At 34.6% G+C, this 12,504-nt stretch overlaps 1 protein-coding gene across 1 annotated transcript in view; it reads right to left on the reverse strand.

The window, feature by feature from the left end:
- LOC25491047 (disease resistance protein At4g27190) overlaps positions 1-10,594 on the reverse strand; it is a 33,307-nt gene extending 22,713 nt beyond the window's left edge. The window contains exons 1-3 of the mRNA XM_039831327.1: positions 10,472-10,594; positions 9,632-9,716; positions 6,338-6,399 (exon numbers count right to left, since the gene is read on the reverse strand). The gene's annotated coding sequence lies outside the window, so the exon portion shown is untranslated. The remainder of the gene's footprint in view (positions 1-6,337; positions 6,400-9,631; positions 9,717-10,471) is intronic.
- Positions 10,595-12,504: the final 1,910 nt, after the last annotated feature.

Genomic DNA, 12,504 nt, shown 5'->3' on the forward strand with positions numbered 1-12,504 from the left:
CCCCATGCATGCAAAAATATTGCAATATGCGCCCCGAGAATTTGCAATGTGCCCCGTGCACACAAAAATTCGGGGCGCAAGTGTCTTTTCCTGCTTCTGAATTGGGTAAAGCCCGCACTTTCAGCCTAAACCCAGGTAGAAACTCTCACTATAAATACCAGCCTTTCTCATTCATAATTACTCGTTCAGAACTGGAGCAATTCAAGAGGAAGGCTACTTTGGAGCTTCGGGAGAGTGTCTATCTTCTCCTTCATTTTCTAGAGTATGTTTTTATCTATTATATCTTGTTTTTAGTTATCATGCGTAGCTAAATCTTTTTAGGTTAGAGTTCGAAGGTGAACCTCTGTATATTTTTGTTGGATATTTATTTAATATAATTTGTCGTTTATTTAATTTATTTATGCTTTTGTTCGCTATTAAGTTTTATTAGATTATAGTTTTATTTCTGTGAGAGGGGCAACCCTAGATTAGATATTTAGGTTGTGACAGAGCCTAATATTTCTATTAGTAACTGCACGTAAGGATCACCGTGTGATCAGCAGGTGCAGTTAGCCATCGGAGGAAGAGCTTAATTAGCTACCCAATGGATGATGCCCATTGGACCAGGTGGTACCCTACCTATTTAGGAAACTCCCAACAGCCTCATAACTTATATAGTCTACCTAAGATAAATAAGCGCGGCATTTTTATTACTTATCATCCAACAACGAATATACAGACGAGATACGAAGAATCCTAACCGCTGCTTACTTTTCTGCAACCAAAAACAGGTAAAATCGCTCTGTTGAAAACAGATAAAAATTGTAACAACTTTTATACGTCAAACTACAAAAATAAGTAACAAGAATTGTTCAGTCGAAAGGACAATCCCTTTGGATATGATACTCTACTTACTAACTTTATTACATGATGAAAACGATTGGTACACTTGCCATAATCGTTAAACTGTTTTAACAAAGATGACCAACAGAAAGTTGTAAAAAAACGTGCAAGAATCCCAAAGAGATAAGTTTGAAGAGATAGAGATCGAAGTTCTCACAATGGAGGTTACAGTAAAGGAGGACGTGTTGGAGGAACTAAGATACTGCTACGTGGGATTCTTAAAATACAACATTGTCACAGAACACATTCAAATGGCTATGTTCATTGAATGGATCAAAGGTCTTGATATGGGGGATAATATGATCCTTCTAATATATGAGGAGGTTAGGGAGACTGTTAGAGCCAAGAATGAGAAGAGGGAGCAGTAGTTTTCAACGTTTCAAGAGTTAAAGCCCTGGGCACCCCCGTTGGCTGTAAAGGAAGAGAAATGTTTGGGTTCAACTAAGAGGGTTTTTTCTCCACGAATGGAAGGAAGATTTCCTTAAACAGTTCATATCACTTTTAGGTGTCATCTTCGATTTCGATGAAGAAACGATAGAGAGGAAAAGATTTTATGTTGCTCTGATTCTAATTTCAACAACTAAAATGGGTATAATTGATTATTGGGTCTCAGTTTAGATTATGGGATTTGTCTAAAAGATTTGGGTTGTGGAAGATACTAAAGTGCGAGTGGTTTGTGTGGAGGAAGAAGTGGAAGAGACAAGGGAGAAAAATCAGTGTTTTTTGGCAAGAATGGTGGGGTTTTCACGGTGGCCGAAGATTCTTCTAGTGTGGGGGAGAGAAACTTGACTGAAGGTGATGACAATGATTTTTAAGCTAAATCCATACGAGGAATAGTGGAAGGAGAAGGGCTATGCATAGGGTCAATGGATATATGTAGGGCTCAACAAGAAAGTGATACTAGGCCTTTTGTAGGATCCCAAGATAGGCTGGGCCAATTGGATGTCTCAATCCTGGATGAGCACATGGGAGAGAGATAAGTGTCGTGTTATGGTATGATTAGAAAGGATTTGGAAATGGAGAAGGAGGCTCCAAGTTCTGTCAGCAATGGTGAGGACCACATGCGTAATGTGGAGAAGGGTGTGGACCATGCACGCATGGAGGTGACTTTAGAGGTTTATACATAGTCCAGGATTAAAGGAAGTCGAATTAAATAGTTCTAAAAATATTCCTTCATGCCATGGTGAAATTGATGCTAGCATTTTTAAAACTATAGTTGATGGAAGTACGGGAGTTGATGACGTATCAATATATGACGTATCAACGGTTTAAGGAACATATTGTATTGTTTTCACTCGAGTCGTAATTCACTTTTATCGTAAATCATGCAACTTCATAGGTGTTTTGAGTGTTTTGTAGTAAGAAATCATGTAAATAGACCAATCAAGACATCACATAAAGGATCAAGGATAAGGAATTGAAGACCATTAGTTCTTAGAATGTTTTTGGAGACATAAAAAGTGAAGAAAATTCATTTCAACTTCCTAGGAGTTTCAAGACGAAAGAACGATCGAAAACGGGACGCCACAACCGCCCATGCGCCTGCGTCCAGCTATAGGTGCCCTGCACCAGCTGCGGCCAGAAATGAAAGTTTTCTTGTTTTCCACGTTGGATCAGTGCAAAAGGTCCAGTTTTTTTCTCTCTTAAACCCAAATTAATCACATGCTATAAATAGAGATACTTGCACACATTATTAGTCACTTAGAAATATTGCTTATCAAGGCAATGCTCAAGCATCACGTGTTCAAAGTAGGATTTCCTCCTCCTCTTGTTCTCTCTGGGGTATCTTTTTCTATTGTTTTGTTATGGTGTATATTGCCATGAGTAACTAAACCGCTTCGATTAGGTTCTAAGATGAACCCCTTCTTATTTGTTGGATTCAATTTATAAAGTTTTCATTCAGTTATTCTTTTCATATGTCCGATTTAAATTAGTTAATGTCAAATCTCAGTGCTTTTTCAAAATAGAACTCCGAGTCGTAATCTTGAAAATTGATCCATAGATTAAAAGAGGGACTGACAACCCGATATTCTTTATCCATTCATGGCTGTTCTAATTACGTATTTCATAATTATGTTAATGAAATTCAAGTTTGTATTCTAAAGTTTTTTACTCTCCTCTTTGGGGAGCGCCGAACTATAACCAGGTAAACTAGGTTAACTCGGAAAATATGTTGTCGAGTTTTTAAATATTAGTTTTAGTAAATCATGAGTAAATAATGAATAGACACTACATAATTGATTGTTTTCTAAATAATTTCCACTAAAGACGAAGGGGGGGATTCAAGAATTCGCTAATCACCAGTGTTTATCTGAATCACAAACCTAATCTTGCATTGGGCAGGGCAAAGAAACCCTGCAATTCTATTCACGTATTTTTATTTCATTCTTTTGAGTAAGTTTTACTAATTACTATGTTGACGACAATCCCTATGAAAAACAATAAATTTACTACTTTATTACTTGTTACAAATTTGGTATATTTGCAAATTTCTTCCAACTAGAGTTAAAAAGCGGGTGTAGAAAATCACAATCAAAATTTTAATAAGCTTGTGTTTTTTGATCTTTCTGAATCAACAGAAACTGTAAGCTCATTTTCCAATTCTCAAGAGGAGGGGAGTCATTTTCTTGTTGGAAGCCGGTGAAAACATAACAGGAATCCGGTGATGGGATTGGGAGTGTCAAGATACGCTCAATTGGCGGCGGCGATAAAGGGGGGAGTAAAAAAGAGGGGTGATATTGTTGTGCTTGTTGTGAAGGATTGAAATAGCCTATATTTTGAGGGACAAAACAATGGTCTGGTGCTAGAAACTCATGTGCAATCAAATAGTTTAAATCTTGAAGTTGTTTTTCTTGATTGTCCAATTACGTCGGCATCAGGAATGTGCCTTATTGTTGATGGTACAGGGGAGATGGAGTCAAGACGCAATAGTAAAGATGGATAAGATAGAAATGAATTATATGCTAAAAGAATTCTCACCCTGCAAAGAACTATGGACATTTCATTCACAAGTCCAGAGGGGCCCATGGTCGATAAATTAGAGGAATTACAAAATGTTGAGGTATTTCAAGAGAATAGTATAGGAAGAGGATAGATGGTTATTTATTATAGTGTCCTCCTTTAATGTGCATAGATTAGAGGTCGTGTGAATAAAAAGAAGTTTAAGGGGTTGATTCTCGATAATAGTATGAAGTTTATGTCAATTCAAGAAACTAAAATTGAAGTAGTAACAAATTTTTTGTGTTACGATATTTGAGGGAATGACGATTTCTCGTGGATGTATCTTCTGTCTGAAGTAAATAGTGGTGGAATTCTATCCTTATGGTGTAAATAGAATTCTAATATCCTTTTTTTCTTTCTTTGAAGAAGGTTTTTTTTGGGATTTGTTTAAAACATAGAGTTTTGAAAAGGATAACTTTTGTAGTTAGTTAATATTTATTCCATGTGTGACTTATTGGCAAAGAGGAGGTTGTGGGTTACGTTAGTTGAGGTGCAGGGTGGTTTGGGGGATGGTGTGTGGTGCTTTTTTGGAAATTTTAATGAGGTGTGTAGTTTTAGAGGTGGCAGATGTTAACATTATGTTGAGGAAGTTTACTTGGTATCACACATGGAAGGGCCATGAGTCGAATATAGAGAATGCTTGTTTCGGAAGAAGGCTTGTGTTTTTGGGGGTAATGTGCCTATCCTACTCATCGGAAGTCCCATAAAGGAGATTAATATTCAAATGGGTCTCAAACAAGGAGACCCATTGGGACCTTTTTTGTGTCTTTTAGTGGCCAAAGGCTTCGATGGTTTGATGGAAAATGTGATGAAGCGAACTTGTTTAAAGGCTTTGAATTTTTTTACCAGTGGATTAATTATCTCCAATCTTCAATATGTTTGTGACACTTTTGTGTAGGCGAGGTGAAGGTGAAAAATATTTGGATACTAAATACTTTTTTGAGAGTCTTAGAGATGGTGTCAGGTTTGAAAGTTAATTTTTTCAAGAGTTGTTTGATGGTAGTTAATGTGCCATGAATTTTTATGGAGATGACATGTAGTTTTTTTTTTAATTGCAAGAAGGTTTCGTATACCGTTTGTCTTTTTGGGTCTTCCGATTGGTGCAAATTCAAGAGAATTGGCCACTTGGGAACTATTTTTGGATCAATTAAGGAGGAGATTAAATTCACAGGGGAACAAATATGTGAGTTTAGGTATCTATTTTCTACCTGTTTAAGTGAGCGGTAAATATTCAACATCTATTTCTTTGAGGAGGTGTGAGGGAGGCTGGAAAATTGTTAGGTTAGTTGGAGGGAAGTGTGTCAACCAATGATGAAAAGGGGTTTGGGAGTTAAAAACTTGAGGGTGGTTAATTTGAGTCTTTTAGTAAAATGTAGATGGAGGTTGATCCAATATGGTAAGCGGTTGTGGAAAAAATTCCTCCATGTTAAATATGGGGAGAGTATTGGTAACTTGGTGGTAGAGGGTGGACGGAAGGATGTAATGCCTTTAGAGGAAGTGGCTGGTGGGATCAAATTGGTGTTACGATAGTATTATAATGAAAGTAGCGAACGACTCCCAAATTAATTTGGGCGGGAGAAATGCCACTTTTCATCGGGTTTTCTAGACTTTTCTTAATTTAAAATCAAAAGGAGGCTAAGGTGGGAGAAATTTGGGAGGATTGCAAAAGTGGAGGAAATTGGCGATTAACTTGTTAGAGAACTCCGTTTGTGTAATGTGAATAAATTATTTTTCTTAATTTTAAAGGCATGGAGGTGGAGGATAAATGGTTATGGAGTCCGAATGAAGATTGATGGCTTTTGCTAGAAGACACCTATTAGTTTTTATGAAGGTGTCTTTTAGCAACTCACACCTCAAGGTAATTATCTACTTTTTAGTTATAACTTGCTAAAAGACACCTTCATAAAAATTAGTGGGTCTTTTAGAAAAACCAATATGTATATAAATATTAGTCATAGTAGTTAGGTATACTATTTTTTTTTTTTTTTACAATTATTTTCTTGTATTTCTAAGGCTAGAAGTTTAGCATCCACATTGCATCTTGTTAGATACAAATATTAGTCATATTAGTTAGTTATAGTTTTTTTTTTTTTAAAGCTAGTTACTTAGACTAGTTAATAGTTCTCAAATGACTATATAAGTTTCACTGTACTTTTTTGTTTTTTTTTTGTTTAAGGAAGGTTTCACTGTACTTTATTATCATGTAATCATAATATTCTCTCGTACATTAATCAATATATACTTACCTCTCATCTACGAGTTATATCCATAATTGTAATAAATATGATCATATGAGAACATTATTTGTTCGTATTTCTAGAGTACTCATTGTACAGTTTTTTTTAACAGCATATACATATATATAAAATCTCTTATTTTATGTTTCTAAATAAAATATACGGCAGGAAAAACTAAAAAGTAAATAGATAAACGCAACCATGGATATTTTTCTTACCTCGGTTTCCGTATATTCAGTGCATGCTCAAGTCTTATGAATAATTTTCCACTTTTTATAATCTACAAAAAGAATAAGGTATTGAAGTTCAAAGGTAATGAAAAAAAGAATGCTTGAATAATTATGATTTCTGGAAAATTCGCATGCAGATTTTTTTGAAATACAAGGCTCAGTAATTATGAATGTAACCATCTATGTGTTCATTTCTTGAGCCTATGTTCATTCTCTACTAGCTTATTAGTTTTACATATACACATTGAGGAATTTTTTTTATTAAAACATAGAACCTTTTTCAAGCCACTCTTGTTCATAATTATCTTTTACCAAACCCTTCAGCCTTCACACAATCCTCTTTTTTCTTTTTTTTTGTGACAACTCACGTTATAAGCCAAATTGACTTGAAGTTTTAATCATGTTCCTCTATATAAATTTAGGTTTGCTTCTTGAATCAGCAAGATTTTAATTCATTTTTTTTTTTAAAAAAAAAAAAAACATTTTAATTCAAGGATGGGTGCTGGAAAAATGAAAGATAATTATGATAAAAATGAAAGAGATAGAACTACAGTCTCTAGAAAAATGGTATCTTCATGAATTATATAAATATTTTAGAACCTAATTTGAATGGCGTGATTTCTTTGAAATTGTTGGCTTTTGAATATAAGGATAAGTAGTGGATATCTAAATCCAGTTTTCACCTACTTTCTCAAATTAATGTATCCATCCATTACCTAAGTCATGTTATAACTCTAAAGTCCTCTAAAAATTAGTGTTTTGTATTATCTTTGATTCTTTGTTTAGAATGTCTTGAAATTTGTACGGTCAAGAGGAATGTGCATGTTGATTGAGAGATCACTCTTATTTGATGGTGAGAGGATCAATGAGGTTGATCGAAAAAGATATGTTTAGCTATCATCGATGTGATTATTTCATGGGACCTACTTGATTGAGGTCTATAAAACAAAAGTGTTGTAGTATGACTTAAAATTTGAATTCTGGAGGTGCCAAAATTCGGCGGCTGATTTGGCTAAATCGGGGTTCGATTTTGGCTGATTCTAGAGAGGCCTGTCTCGACATATTTCGGCGGCTGAATGGAGGAAATCAATGCCCTATTTTGTCTCTTCAGCATAAATATAAAACGTATTTTTATGGCTTGGATTTGTTCCAATTTTTTAGGGATACTTTTACAATAAATACAAACCTGGTATCAGATGTAAACTTTGAAGAGAGGTGTGTAGATAGCCATAAAACAAGGGTTTTAGAAGCCAGCAACAAAATTAGGGTTTGTAGAGAATTTTCTTGGCAACAAACACTATGGTTGGGATTGATTCACGCTGGAGAAATACTATTAGAACTCAGTCTCTTGGTCACGGGAAGAGATTCGAGGTTTTCGGTATAATTAGGTTTGAAGACTGATTCTTGTAACCCTTTGGAATCTTTTGTAAAGTTACTCATCATTATAATGGAACATAGAGTTGCTCTCTCCCCCATAGTAGGTCAGTTTTGGACCGAACTAGGTAAACAAATTCCATGTGTTCTCTCTCTTTTTCTCATTGTTTTATACTTTTGCTTGTGTTTATAATTGTTACCCACATTGATATTGGTTGCTTGATTAATTTGCTCAACACATCAAGTTTTATTGGTGTGATTTTTCAATGAATTCACAACAATTAGCGCCCACTATGGGGCAAGGATCAAATCGATAATCAGGTATCATGGGTTCAAATTGGGATACTGAGAAGTTTATTGAAGATAATGATTTTGGGTTATGGAAAGTAAAGATGGAAGCGGTGTTAATACAACAAAAGTGTGAGAAAACGTTGAACGATGAATGTGCGTTACCGGTCACCATGTCACAAGCGGAGAAGACCAATATGGTGGAAAAGGCCAGGAGTGTCATTGTCTTGTGCCTTGGGGATAAAGTTTTGAGAGATGTAACGAAGGAACCAACCGCGACATTGATGTGGTCAAAGTTGGAGTCGTTGTTATTGACAAAATCTTTGGCTCATCGGCAATTCCTAAAACAACAACTTTACTCATTCAAGATGGTAGAGTCAAAGGTCATCATGGAGCAACTTACGGAGTTCAACAAGATCCTTGATGACTTGGAGAATATTGAGGTGCATCTTGCAGATGAAGATAAAGCTATACTCTTTTTGTGTGCTCTACTGAAATCTTTTGAATCCTTCAAGGATACCATGCTCTATGGCAAAGAAGGCATTGTCACTTTGAAAGAAGTTCAAGCGGCTTTGAGAACCAAGGAGTTGACCAAGTCAAGGGAATTGAGAGCTGATAAAAATGGTAAAGGTCTAAGCGTTTCAAGAGGGAATGGTGGAGATAGAGGTAACCGGGAAAAATTGGTAACAAGTTAAAGTTTAAGTGCATTAATTGTCACATGATGGGTCACTTCAAGAAGATCCTCCGGAGAACAATGGTAACTCCGCACAAATTGTCTCCGAGGTTTATGAGGATGTAAGTGCTTTGGTGGTAGCTTGTTGGGGAGATGAAGAAGGTGTTGTTTCTCACCTTGTGAATGATGCCTTGTAGAGCGGCGGTCGTCTGGAGAGACTTTAAACACTCAACATCAGCATGAAAAGGCGGTGAGAAGAATACTCATGGTTAGTCTGAAGAGGCAGAGGCAAGAATACTCGTGACCAGCCTTTAAGATGGAGTTGCAAGGGCAAAGTCATATTGGATGTACACAAATGGAAGTTGAGCTAGAGAAAGCTCAGCTTAAGGTGGAGTTGATGGCACTGAGAATGGAACAACTATGGAGACTATGCTTTAGTTGTGAGCAAGAGAATTCTTCAAGAAGACGGAAGGCATTCTAGAGTTTAAAGAATGTATAGCATGACTTGTGAGATTACCAGAAAAGACTAAGGGTAATTGGAAGCAAGTGAATCTTCAGGAGGACAGATTTAATCACCCTAGGAACTGAAGAGGTTTATGGTGTAAACTTGTGGAACTACCTAAAATTCCAAGTGTAGTTGGATGCAAGGATGGTCTTCAAGAAGGCGGAAGGCATTCCAATGGTTGAAGAGGTTGGTGGAAGCTTCTACAGCTACCTGGTGTAATTGGAAGCAAGGGATGCATGGAGAGAGCAACAAAGTGCACACCAGTCTTTGCAGCGATGACAAATGACACAAACCAGAAAACTTTATGACCATGTTATACTTATTACATGATGTATCAAGTGATCTCTTTTGTAAGGTGATATAATATTGATTCTATGTTATGAGCAGCAACAACATATGGAAGGAAAGAAAAAAAAGGGAAGCTATATGATTGTTTTTTTACCTTATTTGCAGCACTTTCAGCGTAAGCTCAAGTTGAATGAACAATTCTTCTTTCACCAATATGAGTGCCCACTTCAATTCAAATTCTACAAGAAACAAAAAGAAGTAAAGACTACAGATATAAATTAATAATGATACATAATAGTTTAATATGATTTTAAATTTAAATTCCATACATAAAACACAAATTACAAAATATATCCAGATGTTTTTTATTTATTTACAAATTGAAAATATAAATTCTTTAATGTGTTTTGTTCTTTTTCTTTTAGAACATAAAGTCATAATTTTATTTAAATTAAAGTTGGGAAAAACAAAGTTCAAAAGTAGTATTCTACCCCTATGTCGAAATCTATCCACACAAAGAAAGGTCTCCCTCCAACAGAAATCTACCAACCCATTATTGCCCAATTTTTGTTGTTGTTAATAACCCTTCAAACCAATCCACCCCAACACTACAATATTCCAAATTTTCCAAATTTGTTGTTAATAACCTTCATTGATCACAAATTTTCCAACAAAGATTGTTTTGTGTGCATATTAAAGATGTGAAACCACAATTTTTGAATACTTTTAAGTAGTCTAGAGACATTGTCTTATACATAAGAGTAGCAAGATGAACTAAAAAGGGGCCAAAAGGTCATAGAGTTTATATAGAACAAAGGAGTAATAAATTTTGGTGTGGTAGAGGGAAAAAAAAAACAATATCTTAAGAGCTGGCTGCAAATAATTTTTTACATTTTTATGGTCCAAAAGAAAAAGAAGGGATGGTATAAGTAAAGCTGCAATTTGATCAATTACAATTTTTTATAAAAAAGACAAGCATATGATTGTTTGTTACCTTATTTCAGCATATAAACAATCTTTTCCTTTTCCAATCTGAAATTCAAGTTCTGCAGTGAGCAAAAACAACAGAGAATATATAACACAACTTTTTTCTTTCGTTTTTGATTTCTTACAACTGATTTTTTCTATATAAAAATAATTCTTGTACCGACAAATTTATACTTAAAAAAAAGAACAGAAGGAATAAAGTTAAATATAAATCTTGTAAGCAACCTCCTTAGTATATTATTACAAGACGTAAAGTACATTACAAAGAAAAGAAAAGAATCAAATTACAGTTGGTGAAAATATGTTTTTGTTGTAATATGTCATCATTTATGTTACATTTTATGACCGTATGAACCAAACCTTTTCTTTCATCACGCCTTACATTAAATCGAATGACTCAATATTGAGTTTACGAATTTGAAACATTGCTCTTGAACAAAGACATTGTTGCGAAATATTAGATACTCTAGTTTTAAGGTTTTTGGATTTGAGAATTTAGATTTAAGAAAGAATAAGTGAAGAGAAAAGCGAAATGTACAGATCTTTATGTAAATATTCTCATTATTAAAATGTGGCTGCAACCAAATAATTTGACTCAAGTGGTCAATGAACTTTACCGAAGGATGAATCATTTTAAAGAACTCGCGTTCAATTCCTGAATATAACATTTCTTAGTCAAACTGTATGGACCTCACGAGTTAAGTTTGGATTACCTATGCCCCTTTTCCTTTGTAACATCCCCAATTTTCTTGTCCAAATTATTATTATTATTATTATCATTTAAGGAGCCCTTTTTAGTATTGGTAAATAACAATGTCTATGAATTTTTAGTTAATATAAGAAAACTAGGTCAATGATTTAGCCCATCGAATAGGATTTATGTCAATTGGTCATGAGGGTAGTTTTGGGAATACTAGAATAGAGGAGGGTAAACAAGGAATTGGTTATAGTGTGAAATACTCTACGAATTTTTATGTGCGTTAAAATTCATTATATTTCATATATTATGTGTGATTGTATGAGCTTTCATAATTCTTAGATACTAAACTTAGTTTAAAACTAGTACAATGTACAGTTTTATGAGTTATATGTTTAAATATAAGCATTGCATAAATAGTATAATGTGACATTATAATTATAAATGCTCTAGCTTATACACGGTGGTTGTGGATACATTTATCTCATATTGAGCATTCTTATATTAGAATTTAGAGCTTTAAAGTATTAATTATGAAGATGTTGGGTTGGTTTGCTAATTGGTAATATTGACGAGAGAACTTTTTCCATGTCTAGTACACCAGACATGGCTGAGAACATCAAAGTGCATACTTTTTATATTCTATGTTATTGAGTCTTTGTGCTCTGTTTGGATGTTGTTTTCAGGTTAAACTTGACATTGAAAAGTTTAAGAGTATGCTGGACTACTCGCCAACAGTTCAATAATGTAGAGTTCTTCGTTACGGATCATGGTCAGAGTCGTAGACTAGAATGTAAATTCTTGTTGTACATTAGAAAATATATGTAACTGTAATATTAAAGGTCCCAAAATTATTTAAGCTTTATCAGTTCAGATTTTTCTTAAAATTACATTGGTCTCTACTACCAGACATTTTCTTAGATGTTACATCCTTGAGAACCGAAAATTGTTAAAGGACCAATCTAGAATAATGGTCAAACTTAAAGAACTACACGGATTTTTATTTCCCTTGTTACTTTTTAATTGTCACTTCCCAAAAATGAAATGAACCTTTCACTTCCTAGATATTAAGTACTCCTACATGGAAATAGGATGGATAGAGGAGAATGAAGTGAGGAAAAGCCTACTCAATATGGAGGAGGAGGAGGAGAAAAAGAAACATCTGAATCGCTGTGCTACGAGACTCAAAGCTGCCGGTATTACTATCCAATGTTTGAATAATAATGCTGATAAAGATATTACTGAATGCAAAAACTTTAAATTTACCTGAGTTCGACAAAAGTAAAAGGATACTATGAATCCCAATGTTACTTATCACACAGACAACAGAAGCATCATGGCGG

This window comes from Medicago truncatula, chromosome 3, assembly GCF_003473485.1.
Source record: "Medicago truncatula cultivar Jemalong A17 chromosome 3, MtrunA17r5.0-ANR, whole genome shotgun sequence".
Classification (NCBI taxonomy): domain Eukaryota; kingdom Viridiplantae; phylum Streptophyta; class Magnoliopsida; order Fabales; family Fabaceae; genus Medicago; species Medicago truncatula.